The 12,385-nt window shown below is 34.7% G+C and overlaps 1 pseudogene across 1 annotated transcript; it reads right to left on the reverse strand.

The window, feature by feature from the left end:
• Window positions 1–8,313: 8,313 nt before the first annotated feature.
• LOC143618312 (putative GPI-anchored protein At4g28100 pseudogene) lies at window positions 8,314–10,948 on the reverse strand (annotated as a pseudogene). The gene is made up of 2 exons (XR_013150983.1): window positions 10,384–10,948; window positions 8,314–9,257 (listed from the first exon to the last, which is right to left on the reverse strand). The product of XR_013150983.1 is annotated as a putative GPI-anchored protein At4g28100 pseudogene (transcript).
• Window positions 10,949–12,385: the final 1,437 nt, after the last annotated feature.

A 12,385-nucleotide genomic window follows, 5' to 3' on the forward strand; every position in this document is an offset into this window, starting at 1 on the left:
GCGTCCATTTAATGCTAAGCCATTCAGAGGGTATTTATCTGACCGAATCAACCTAAGAGTTGAGCCAAACGCTCTGAATCTGACCGATTCAGACGTTTACCTCTTAATGGGACAGATTCAGACCATACCAAACAGCCCCTTAGGCTAGGAGCTAGCATAGGAAAGGACCGCGGACCTTATACGTGCTGTAATTGTATTGTGGAAGCATAGGGGAGGATTGCGGACTTCGTACGTGATATGAATTAGGTAGCAACATAGGGAAGGATTGTGGACCTTATACGTGTTGTTAATGTAGGATGGTATAGGGAAGGACTACAGACCTTGCACGCACCACAAATGGTGAACATAGGTAAGGAATGCGGACCTTTTACGTGTTCAAGACCTTGAGTATAGGTATAGACGGCGGACTATGAACATACTCTCGGTGGACTGAGGTAAGTGATAGTATGTATGTATGTATGTATGTACGTACGTACGTACGTACGTATGTATGTATGTATGATAGAAGGGTAACTGGCTAAGTATGGATATGTATCTTCGGATATGTATGTACGTATGATATGTGTATGTATTGTATGTTGCCTGATTAACTAGAACTCACTCAGCGAAGCTGACTTTTAGTATGCATGCAGGTGAGTAAAATGAGGCAGCTAGCTTGAGCTGGCACATGGTGGACGAAATAGAGACTGGCATCCGAAGACTCAAGATGTTTTAACATTATTGACGTTTATTTTGAAAGACAGAAATGTTTGTAAGACATGTTTATGAAGTAATATGTAACAATTAATGAAAGATTTAATATTCCGCGAATGTTTTATTTAACTCTGATATTTAGAACTGTGTTTATGAGTAAATCCAACGTTCAAAGTAGGACACCGGGATCGGGGCCTTACATCTTACCGGAATCGGTTATCAATTTAATATAAACTATTATAAGGTGCAAGAAACAAGCTACAATCCAGAAAATAAAACATTGTCATATCAACATATTATATTTTAATGAAGGGTATTGAGAACATATTAGAATGACTCAAAATATTGTATTACAAAAAACAATTATATCTTAAAACAGATTTAGGGTCGTGGAAGATGATTATCGTTAAGGGATTGTATATAATCGGAAAAGTGAGAACATGGATGGCTGCTAGTACATGGAAGTTGGAAAGCCTCTAAATATATAGGATTTTAAAATAATGTTCAAAGTTTAAACCTAACCCGCTTCTAGCGGTTCAATAACTAGAACCGTCGGTTCTAACCAGAACCGAACCGGAAACCGTTTTCACCCAAATTTAAGAAGCGGAACCGGACCCGAAATACAATAATACGGTTTGGATCTAGCGGTTCGGTTCCGGTTTCCCGGTTCTGGTGGTTCCAAACCGCGAATCGCTCACCCTTAATTTCCACCAGGTGTGAGTTATAAAATAGAAATTAGGGTAACAAAAGTCTAGATTTAAGTAACTCCGACAGTGATGACCTGCAAAACAGAACCACTGTGAGCTAGTTACGGGAAGGACAAGAGTGGGGGTCTTCCCGTAACTTGTCCTTCCCTTAACCACCCTACAGCGTGAGAATAAGTACAGTTTTTTAGAGAGAGAAAGTACTAAGTGATTGATGTAATATGTGAAGTGTGAATGAATACCTCATGGTGATGAGTTGGGTATTTATAGCCGGTGAGTAAGAGAATACGGTTGGTGTAGCTGTCATTCTCTAGAAGATGCTCCTTCTACCTGAATGGACACGTGGCAAAGTTTGATAGGAAGTGACAGCTAGCCATGTGCATTATTATAACAAACCGTCCAGCTGTCCTCCCCTGATTGGTCGTACTGTCACGTGCTCTTCACGAAAGAGGGAATATCCCTTTCAGGGAATATTTGAATTAATCTTCTAGAAAGAATTTGATTATAACTGCTTTGCTGACGTCATCCAATCTTTCTCCCGCGTTTGGGAGGCTTCCACACATGCGGGGATTTCTTTATCCGTTAAGGTGATTATTTGAACTTGTGTTCCTTTGATGTTTGCTTTCCATATATTATGCGGGTACTGCGGATGACCCGCGGATGTCTTTTGAGAGAATCCTGAACGATCCGCAGGTATTATCTTGTGGGTATCTGAGGCTTTTTGCTACCCTACCTCTATATTCATCAAATCAGACTTCGAGTTATTCAAATTGGATTCAAGTGAAATGTGGATTTCTATGAATTTCTATGAATCAGGTATGAGGTTATTCGGTTAAAAGAACCTATATATCTTGTGCAGTTTGGAAAATGTTTAGGCTTGTAAGTGTAATGTGACACCCCGTAAAAAGGTCATTTTTCATACATTCCTTAAACATGATTGCGTTACGTTAATTCCTGGATAATTAAAATTTGTTAAGATTAATCTTAACGAGTCTAGCATAAGCCCATATATGAGCGGATGCACAAGAAATTCATTTTTATTTAAATTACTTGAATTCTCGTGTCTATCCGACGGATACGAGTGTTGGTGATAACTTGTTTAAACGACTCGAGCGTATTTAACGAACCTATAAGGTTTGATTTTTTTTTATATTAAATGGATATATTTTATAATTAATTATTTTATAAAACTAAGAACGAAGACGAATTGATTCTTTGAGAGATTATTATAATTTTAGCGAACCTATTTCGTGAAATGTTACTGGCTCGGAGGCATACAGACATCGATGACAAATCTAATAAAAATTACACACAATAATAATAATAATATTTTGTTCAAATATTATATTTGGGCTTTAATAAATGTAGGTTTCGTAATAATCATTAATGAGTAAAGAGCTATATCCATAATTAATGTGAGGAGAATTGGTAAATTATAGGGTGAGGTTTTGAGTGGTTATGAGTGTAAATTATAGGGTGAAGAGAGAAATGTAGTGATTTTTTGTAAATTTGGGGAAACATTTGGGGAACATTGTTTGCCCCTATTTATTTTTTAATATTTGTTGGATTGGTTGTGAGTAGAGGAGAGAGAAAACTGTAATGATAAAAGTATTATTTAATTAAACAGGAAAAAGAAATATAGTGTTTTGTAGTGTAATTATAGAGATGAGGATGGTGAATGGGATGTGAATGCTCTAAGCGTGTTAATATATGTATATACATACCTGCACGTAAAATTATACACTAAGAACATGTGAGTGTGTTATTTTCTTCAAACTCTTAAATAACTAAACAACTAAACACATCCAAATTTAAGTGCATAATAAATAGTTTGTAACCAAGTTCCCAACCCCAAATCTTACGAGCATAAGATCCCATCCGAAATCTAGCAACAAATAGATACCCACCTTCATAGTTTTTTTTCTTTTCTTTTTTGGGAAATAGATTGTAAAGCAAATAAACGGAATTCTTACACGCGCCATAGGTCCACCTCGTTCCTCCTTCGAAAACACACATTTTTTCATTTCATGTATTTGCTTGTGAAAATAACACACACACACACATATATATATATATATATATAGAAAAGGGTTAAAATAAAAATACATAGTTTTGTAGTAAGAGTAGGAATGACACAAAATTTAGAGTTAGGAAACTATGTAGCATAAATCCTTAATCCTAGGAAACTATTTGGTATTTTTAAAACTACCAATCTCAACCACTAGATCATGAATCCAATGGCCTAAATTTATTCTTACTCTTCTTAAAAAACTATTTCTTTTTATTATAACTCACCCCTATATATATATATATGTATATATATATGTGTGTAATAATGCAGAAAGTACACATTGAATTCTCATTATGACAACCACACTACGCCCGAATCTCATCCCCATCCTTTTTATGAGATTTGTTGCTTGCCACACTACATAAACTATCAAATCCTTTCGACTATTTTTAGTAAGCCATGTCTTGCAACTAATTAATATATATATATACAAGATAAGGTTGCAAGAAGACAATGTACAACAAAACATCACACAAATACAATATTCTCTCAACTCCCTCTCGGTCTCTTTCTCTCTTGTGGCACCACACCCGAGCCACCACTTTCCACCAAAGGCACACCCATTCCCACCGGCCGCTACCCTCCATCGCACACCACCTCACGCCCGAAACCACCCTCACCCTCTCCGGTTACAACTTCAAGGCCCGACTCGTACTATTCGGTACTCTCTTAAACCCGAACACGTATCCAGTTCCGAACTACAAGGATTCAAGAGTGGCAGGAGGACTTAAGAGACGGGAATCAAGCTCAAGGCCTCTCTGTTTTTTTTTATTCTAATCACTAAATAAATCCCCATCTCTAAGTGAATGTTAACAATTTTTTATACTAGTTGTTTATGCTAGATCACTAATCATCCATGAATTAAGCTGCACAATAACATGTTAGATAACGCTTAACGAGCACATAAACTTTTTAAACATAAAGCTTTGGTTAGAAGATTTGGTTAAAAGATGTTTAAATATAAATATTATTGAAAATATGCTCTTTTTGAACATGTATGTTACAGGATGGTTTTTAAAAAAAAAACAAATTAAAAAAAATAAAATAAAATAAATATATGGGTGTTACAAAGATTATTCTAACATACTCTTAAAAACATTAGACATGTTTGAATAAGGATGTTGTTTAACAAGATGGAATATATAAGGTATCTAGATTCGGATATATGAAAATAAACGTTGACACATATGTTGGGTGAGAAATATGACATTTCACATATATATATATATATATATATATTGGAAAAATAAATATGTATTCGAAGTAAAAATAATATATATTATTTTCAAGTTAACGAGCCATTTTGGGAAATTCATGAACAAAAATATGACAAAATATTACTAAGGTAACGGTTGTAACTTATGGAATATTATTATGAAATAAATTTATAGTTTGAATATATAATTATTACCCGATCCGAACGAGTTGGTTGTATCTAAATGAAACCAACACTATTAAAAATATTATATTCTTAATATTTATATAAGTATATATTATATATGGATATTTATTTTCAAAAAGGATATAAAAACTTATCACCAACGAATCGTCCAATACTAACGTGTGAAACATTATTTATAGAATAAACGGAATGATCGGTTGGGTGAGAGCAACCAACACAATAAACGAAACGATCGGTTGGTGAAAGCAACCGACACCTTAAACGAAACGATCGGTTGGTGAAAGCAACCGACACCATAATCGAAACGCCTGGTTAGTGAAAACAACCGGCACGAAACTAGTTGGGTGAAAGCGACTAGCATAAACTGACTTGCGAGTCGATAACGAACTAACTAACCTTACGCGTTTAGGACGTGTGAAGGCGGCGAACGGTGATTAATCAGAAATTGCTAGAAAAATGACCACTGAACTCACGAGGTGAGTTCACCACCCCCTTTTTACGGTTTTTACTGTTTTATTTATTCGGGGGTGGAAAACATACACAACTGCTTTTATATACGATAATTAGAAACAAAACACACAATCCTTATGCGAACATGAGTTGAACTATGTAGTGCTATAAGTCCCTTGCTTGCATACTATAACCATTAGCTAACGGAGTTAGCCACAGGAATATATGAATAGTACTATTGATGTTGACATTTCCCCCTACTGTTAGGTTAGTCGCGCTAACCTCCGATGTTGCATCGAAACAGGGTGCGTATATTCCATCTGTGAGATTTGAACAAGGCAAAAGGATATAAGTCGTGGTTTGGTTATAGGCTCAGGGTTCGTCATATTAATTCGTAGATTTAGCTAGTCTACGGAGGATCATCGTATTTGTTTCAATATGTTATCGTATACTTATTTGTGAACTGATTCAACGTTTTATGAATAACGTGATTTCATATCGAGTCTCAAAACTTGTGAACTCACCAACCATTGTGTTGACTTTTTAAACGTATGTTTTTCAGGGAATTAACACGCTCATAAGGAATCATGAAGACGGGACCTCAATGCATAATTAGGATACCACTTTGGAGGATTTTGCTTGTATAACCCTATATATGTTTAGGGTCATATACGAGAAATCTCTTAATTGTTTTCAACAAATATTGTTTGAAAATAAGTTATGATTTGTAAACGCTTTTTATACTATTGGTATCCTAATACATGTATGTTGGCGATAATCATATGCTTACGGTATACATGACGTCACTCGTCCGTACTTTCGCCTTGACGGGGTGTGACATGTAATGTGGTCTTTTAGTCTCTTAGCCCAAGAAAAGTTAAAGCAAGTCCAAGATGTCTAGATTGTAGAAAACCCAAAGTTTTAGTCCAACACTAAAGAAATTTACGACACAAGTTTAAAAATATCTTCACTTATTGTATGTGTGACTGTGTGAGGAGACGCTTAAGTTTTTTATTCATCCACATGACCACATATTGGTTCACGTATTAACCAATGGGCTAGCAAGGCATTATAAAAGGAGTTAATTACTATTACTAATACATATATAATAGAACTTTGGTGTCATAAGTGTTTTTAGGCTACTTTACGACACTGTATGGTCCGTGATTTTTTTATATAGTTTAGTTCCCATAACAAACGTAAGGAAAACCGACTAAATGTCAATTTTTTGTTTTGTTTTAGTTCCAGACACATAACAAAGCTAACGTAAACCAACCAAATTCAAGTAGGCTCACCTCCAACGCCTATGACCGGCAATGCTTCTGTTTTACCAACGCGCAAGTTTATCGTCTGAACCCCCCTCCAATTGGCCTTTGGTCCACCTTTGTATTTATAATTCTTTTCATTTTGTAACTCCAATATCGTAACGAGTGTAATCAAAACGTCTGAATTCGTGTTGAATTACTTCCACAATGACCGAGATCGACAATGCTTGTGTTTTCCACTGCCCGGTTTTGTTGATCACGTTAACATCGTTTTAAATATTTTTGTTATTTTATATGTTAATCATTTTATATGTTAATTTGACGAATTAATTTTATGGGCTTTAACGCTCAAACTTTACCAACGATGCCTATACCCAAACGAACATAACATATAATGTTCAAATTCATGTTGACTTATCATTGTAACACTCAGATTTTACCAATGCCCGGGTTTCAACGCTGGAGTTTTGTCAGCTGCCCTGGCGCAACACGCCGGGTAGAAGAACTAGTTAATTTACTACAAAAGTTTAAGAAGAAAACTTTAGTTATTGTGAAGAAAAGGTTCAATTTAATAAATGAACTAGTATGAACAAAGATTTTCATTCAGTAAATTTAACGATGAATATAAATAAAGGCCGCGCCCATTCAGTTGTGTTCGTGAACATTCGATAATGTATTCGTTTATATTCGTTCATTAACATTCATTTATGTCTGTCCATTTATGTTCGTTTACATATATGTTCGTTTGTTAGTATTTTACTATTGCTCTTTTTTATCTATATGTATATTTACATTTTTACTAAAACTATTTTGATTCTATTATGATTTTGATTACTACCATAAGTTTTCTTCTTCTTTCTTTTTATGTTTAATATTATATGTTGTACTTATGTATTTTTAGATGTTTTTGGTGTTGATTTAGTATTTATTATTCTCAAATTAATATATATTCATTTACGTTTTGTGTTTGTTATTTTCCGGAAACTTTTTTTTTGTGTCTGTTAGTGTCTATTAGTGTATGTTTGTGTCCGTTAATAAAAATGGTGAACGGACACGGACAAAGACGAACAAGCTCAATTCTTAACGAACGAGAACATACACGAAATTTCGTTCGGTAAAGTGTTTAGGAATCATTCGTTTGTCTAAAAAAAACTTAACGGACAAACATGAACAAGGCCGCACCCTGTTCAATTCGGTTTGGTTGTAGCCCTTAGTGCAATTTTTTTTCTTTCCTTCCTAGTGACATTTATTTTAGAATTTATTATATAAAGATAATGCACATTAATTTATTATGTTTTTTTCAAACACGTTTGTTTTTTGTTATATGATTTGACTTGAATTAAAAACTATAATATTGAGTTCACAGACATTAGAAAACTGAAAAAATTGACCTGCTAGAAAGAATTCATGGGTTCATGTATGCGGTTGACTCAAGGATCTAGCTTTGAGGTGGTGAAGAAGGCTAACCCGTGTCGTGCTTATTATGTGCCTCATTAGTAAAAAAAATCCAATAGGAAATTAGGTACATGACATGACCACATGATCACATGTTGTGTACTATAGGTTTGAGCGATTCTTCAACCCATGGATTTTTATTAATTTTATAAATTGTAATATTTTATTTGATATTCCATTCCAAGTCGATACACACAAACTATTATTCAAAACATAAGATTTCATCGTTACATGGTATTGAATAATTGATTAATGATAATGTTATCATGTTTAACCAATCAGTGACACTTTAATTTATTCAAACAGTTATATATGTATTCCAATGCTGACAAATTAAAAAAGAATTTGAAATTCCTTCCTAAACTAGACTCCAAAAACCTGAAAGTCCGAATAACACAGATGTACATGTACCCTCAAAGCAAAAGACAAACATGTCCCTTAACATGGCCACCCTTTACCCTTTGTCCGTATCTTCACTAACCTTTCGCGTGACCCTCCACAACCGTAGCAGGTAACCAGGGGCAAGAATGTCATGAAAATTTTTTGGAAATAGAGGAAAACTAAATGCTTCAATAGTTTTTAGACGAGAAATGAAACTCTTCGGTTTTTAGATGGTCTGTCATTTGAAATGACGGGTCCTAACATCATTGCATGCTATGTCAGTGATTGTCTGGTGAGTTGAACAATATTTGTTCCGTCATTTGAGGCGGAACGTGTGTGAACTGTTCAACTTACCAAGACAACACTGACATAGTATGCAACGATGTTAGGATCCGCTATATCAAATGACGGATCGGATCGACTAGAAACCAAAATAGATTCATTTCTCTCCTAGAAACCATCAAAACATTTCATTTTCTCCTATTTAAAAAAAATCAAGAATGTCATTACCATAAAACGAACTCCGCAATCAGGGGCAATAATGTCATTACAATAAAACCGGCACGTGACAAGGATGATGAAGATTTATCAAACTGTAATGAATCAACTGCTAACGGCATGTTCTCTTGATCGGGGCTGCATTTTGATTCATGGGGTGGGTGTGCGCTATACATGATGGCGCGCAATACAGCGGACACTGTTGGAATGTATGCCGTCTTGTTTCTCGCAAGCAGCCACGTTAGACCCATGAGCTGGCAGTCACGTGTCATTATCTTGCTCGCCCGATCATCCTCGTGATGGCTTTTTCTTGTTCCGTTTTGGCCATCGTCGTTTAACTGTGATGTTCAATTTTTCAACAACGGTATTTAAGTCTATGGTTATCAATTATTGCTTTCTTTTAATTAAATATTAAAAAGGTTTGAACTAAATTTGACCAAATACGTACTATTAGGTTAGATTAGACGGGGTTAGTTTAAAAGCACATTGGATAAAAATAATAATGCCCTTGTTGTCAAATATTCTAGACAAAAAGGTATTTGTGGGAATTGATTTATTAATCAACTAATTGGAGTTCAAAAAGACAGTCCTGTTTATATGTTTTATTATTTTTTTCAAATGGGATTTTAATAGTCGAAGTTATAAGCTATTGGACTATAATACAACTAGTACATAGTTACGGAGTACTTTTTAATCAAGGTTATTCAAACCTTCACCTTTGTTAATACTAGCATTCTCACTCTAACGGAGAAATAACTATATTTGTCTGTAAATTTGCTTTGGGTCGATTACCAATGTCAATAATTGACGATTACACAATTCGAACAATTTTAAATTTGCATGAAATAAAAACTTAAGAACTCATTTCGATCTAAAAGAATGAAGGTTTTTGTTTGGTGAATAATTACAATTATATTCATAATTATATTGATTAGGATTAGGCGGCGAGAATTGTGTTTTAATTTATATTAATATGAAAATTATATTTCTTTTTTATAGTTATATTGATGATGTAGATTCATTAAAGTGAGATTGTCTCTGTAAATGATAATGCCAATGAAAATTACACGTTGTATAGCTAGTATGAATGAATTATTATTGACTAATAAATTTCAATTTTTGAGTATGTCAGCCTAAATTAATTTTCTATGAAAAAAAAAACATATGTTTTTTTGAAGTATATAATCTTAGAACTTTGTTGATAAAAATTGAACAAATATATTTTGCCAATTTACCAATTGGCCCTTTTTGAATACATATATTTGCTAATATTTGTTATCAATCTCTTGTGTAAATTCTTATCATCCACTACAAATTTACTAATTTTTCGTTTCAAATGTATACTATTTAATATTTAATATTAACCAAATAAAACCCTAGAAATTAAAACTTTGGGAAGGGCATATTAGTAAATTAACAAAACAACAAACATATGTGTGGGTTATGAAGTAAAAACAGTTATACCTTTTGCAATGCTCCGAGACACTTGGTGCAGCCGGAATACGATGAATTCCGACAATTCTTCTCCAGGTTTCTTACAGCAGCGGTCGGAGTTGCATTAGGAGACGTCTTCGTAACATTAAACGCCGCGGGACAACTAAGCGAGCCAATCTGATGCAGCCGAATACCACAAAAGCACAAACACAGCATCACACGATGCATTAGGCTGAGGTATATGAATGTTACGGCTCTGCAAGGAGCTTTGCAACGAGTTAACACAGTTCTGCGAGTCGTCCGGCATCATCGGCATTTCGTCCGAAGATGCTGGAGCCGAAGCGTTCACTTGAAGAGCCGACCTCGCGTGCGCGGCGAACAGCCACGCCGCGAGGACGGGACAACACCGACTGCGGTCAAGGTTCCGACCGCATGCGGCGTTGACACCACCGAACAACTCAGCTGATAAATCCAACCGGCATAGTTCTGACTCGGTCTGGACCGGGAAAGACGGGACCGTGTTGGGAGCTGAGTCGTCCGGTGGTTTTAACGGCTGGGCTGGCTCAGCTAGTAAGCCAGCCCAGCTGTGCTCAAAAAAGCGAGCATAACAATAATAATAATAATAATATTAAAAAGAGAGTGAAATGAGAATTTGATCATTTGGAAGTTGCAATGGTGGAATGGAAACTACAAATGGAAAGAAGATGGTACTCGATGATGCTGTGTGATTAACTAGTACAAAATAGAGAGGGTGAAAGAGATTAGATAAAGAAATGGTGTATGAGAATTTGGATGTTTGTGGAGTGGGTAGCGTGGGTGGGTGGTGGTGGGGTACTGAGGGTAAGTCTTTTTCACACTCATTCTTTCTTTCATTTTAATTTTTTAATCTCTCTCTTTCAAATGTGGCCCCCCTTTTAATTTTTCACACTCATTTTAATTTTTTAATCTCTCTCTTTTAATTTTTTATAAGTCTCTTAATTGGAGTCATGATTGCCTTAACGGCGATTATTTTTTAGTTTTGTCATCAATTTTGTAACATTTGTAAAACACTAAAACCTCCTCTAGAGTCCTACACCATCATGTTATGGCTATTCAGGTTACTATTTGTTGCTTGGAAGTGATTTGTAGGTTATTTATGTTTGTATATCATGATTTTAGGTTTGGATATAGGTCTTGTTCACGATTGTGGGTTAGAGGTTTGTTGTTCATAGCTTTGCAATTTTGGCCCTAAGTGGAGGTTTTTCCATTAGGGTTTTTTTATGATTGATTTGTGATTTTTTTGTTTGCTTAAATTGAAATAATAATGAATGAAAAACCACACATAAAACTTGGGGCCCAAATCAATTTTGACTCAACAACTAAAATTAACAACTGAAAGCAGTTCGTGTTTGCAAGTGTGTGTTTGTCAAAGGCCATATGAAGGGGTTATTATGTGTTCGTTAGAGATCGATGGTTAGTCTGGAGTTATATAACATAATGCTCGTATTTTTAAATGCATATGGTTAACCTTGTGATACATTTATGATAAGGTAGTATTGTATCTACATATTCAAATGGTTCGGAGTTAACTAACGTAAATGCAAATCATATTAAACACAATATAACACTCATATGGTTGTAATGATGTGACTCGACAACCTTTATTCACTGCGTAATTGGAGTTTCAAAGAGGGGAAGATGTCGACTTGGTTTTGTACTTTAGTCAAAGATGTAATGGCCTAATATTGAAATTCAGAAAAGGTTTTATGTTGAGAATGATCAAATTATGATTCAACCATACATCAAGTATATATCCCTTACTCGTTTTTCTATTGTGTACCATTTTCTTATTTAGCAACCCTTATGCAAATACTTAAACTCATTGTTGCTTATTTAAAACTCCAAGATTATAAATATTTTTTTGAGTCCTTTTAATTTTAATATATGGATGATTTTGTTGACGAACGGATATACACCTTAAAACAAATAGAAACAAAATAGTAAAATCATAAAGAATTTATACATAGAACAACCAACTATTGGATTTCATCTA

This window comes from Bidens hawaiensis, unplaced genomic scaffold (genome assembly GCF_021521415.1).
Source record: "Bidens hawaiensis isolate Kalapana, Puna unplaced genomic scaffold, B.hawaiensis_p1.1 tig00068820_1, whole genome shotgun sequence".
Classification (NCBI taxonomy): domain Eukaryota; kingdom Viridiplantae; phylum Streptophyta; class Magnoliopsida; order Asterales; family Asteraceae; genus Bidens; species Bidens hawaiensis.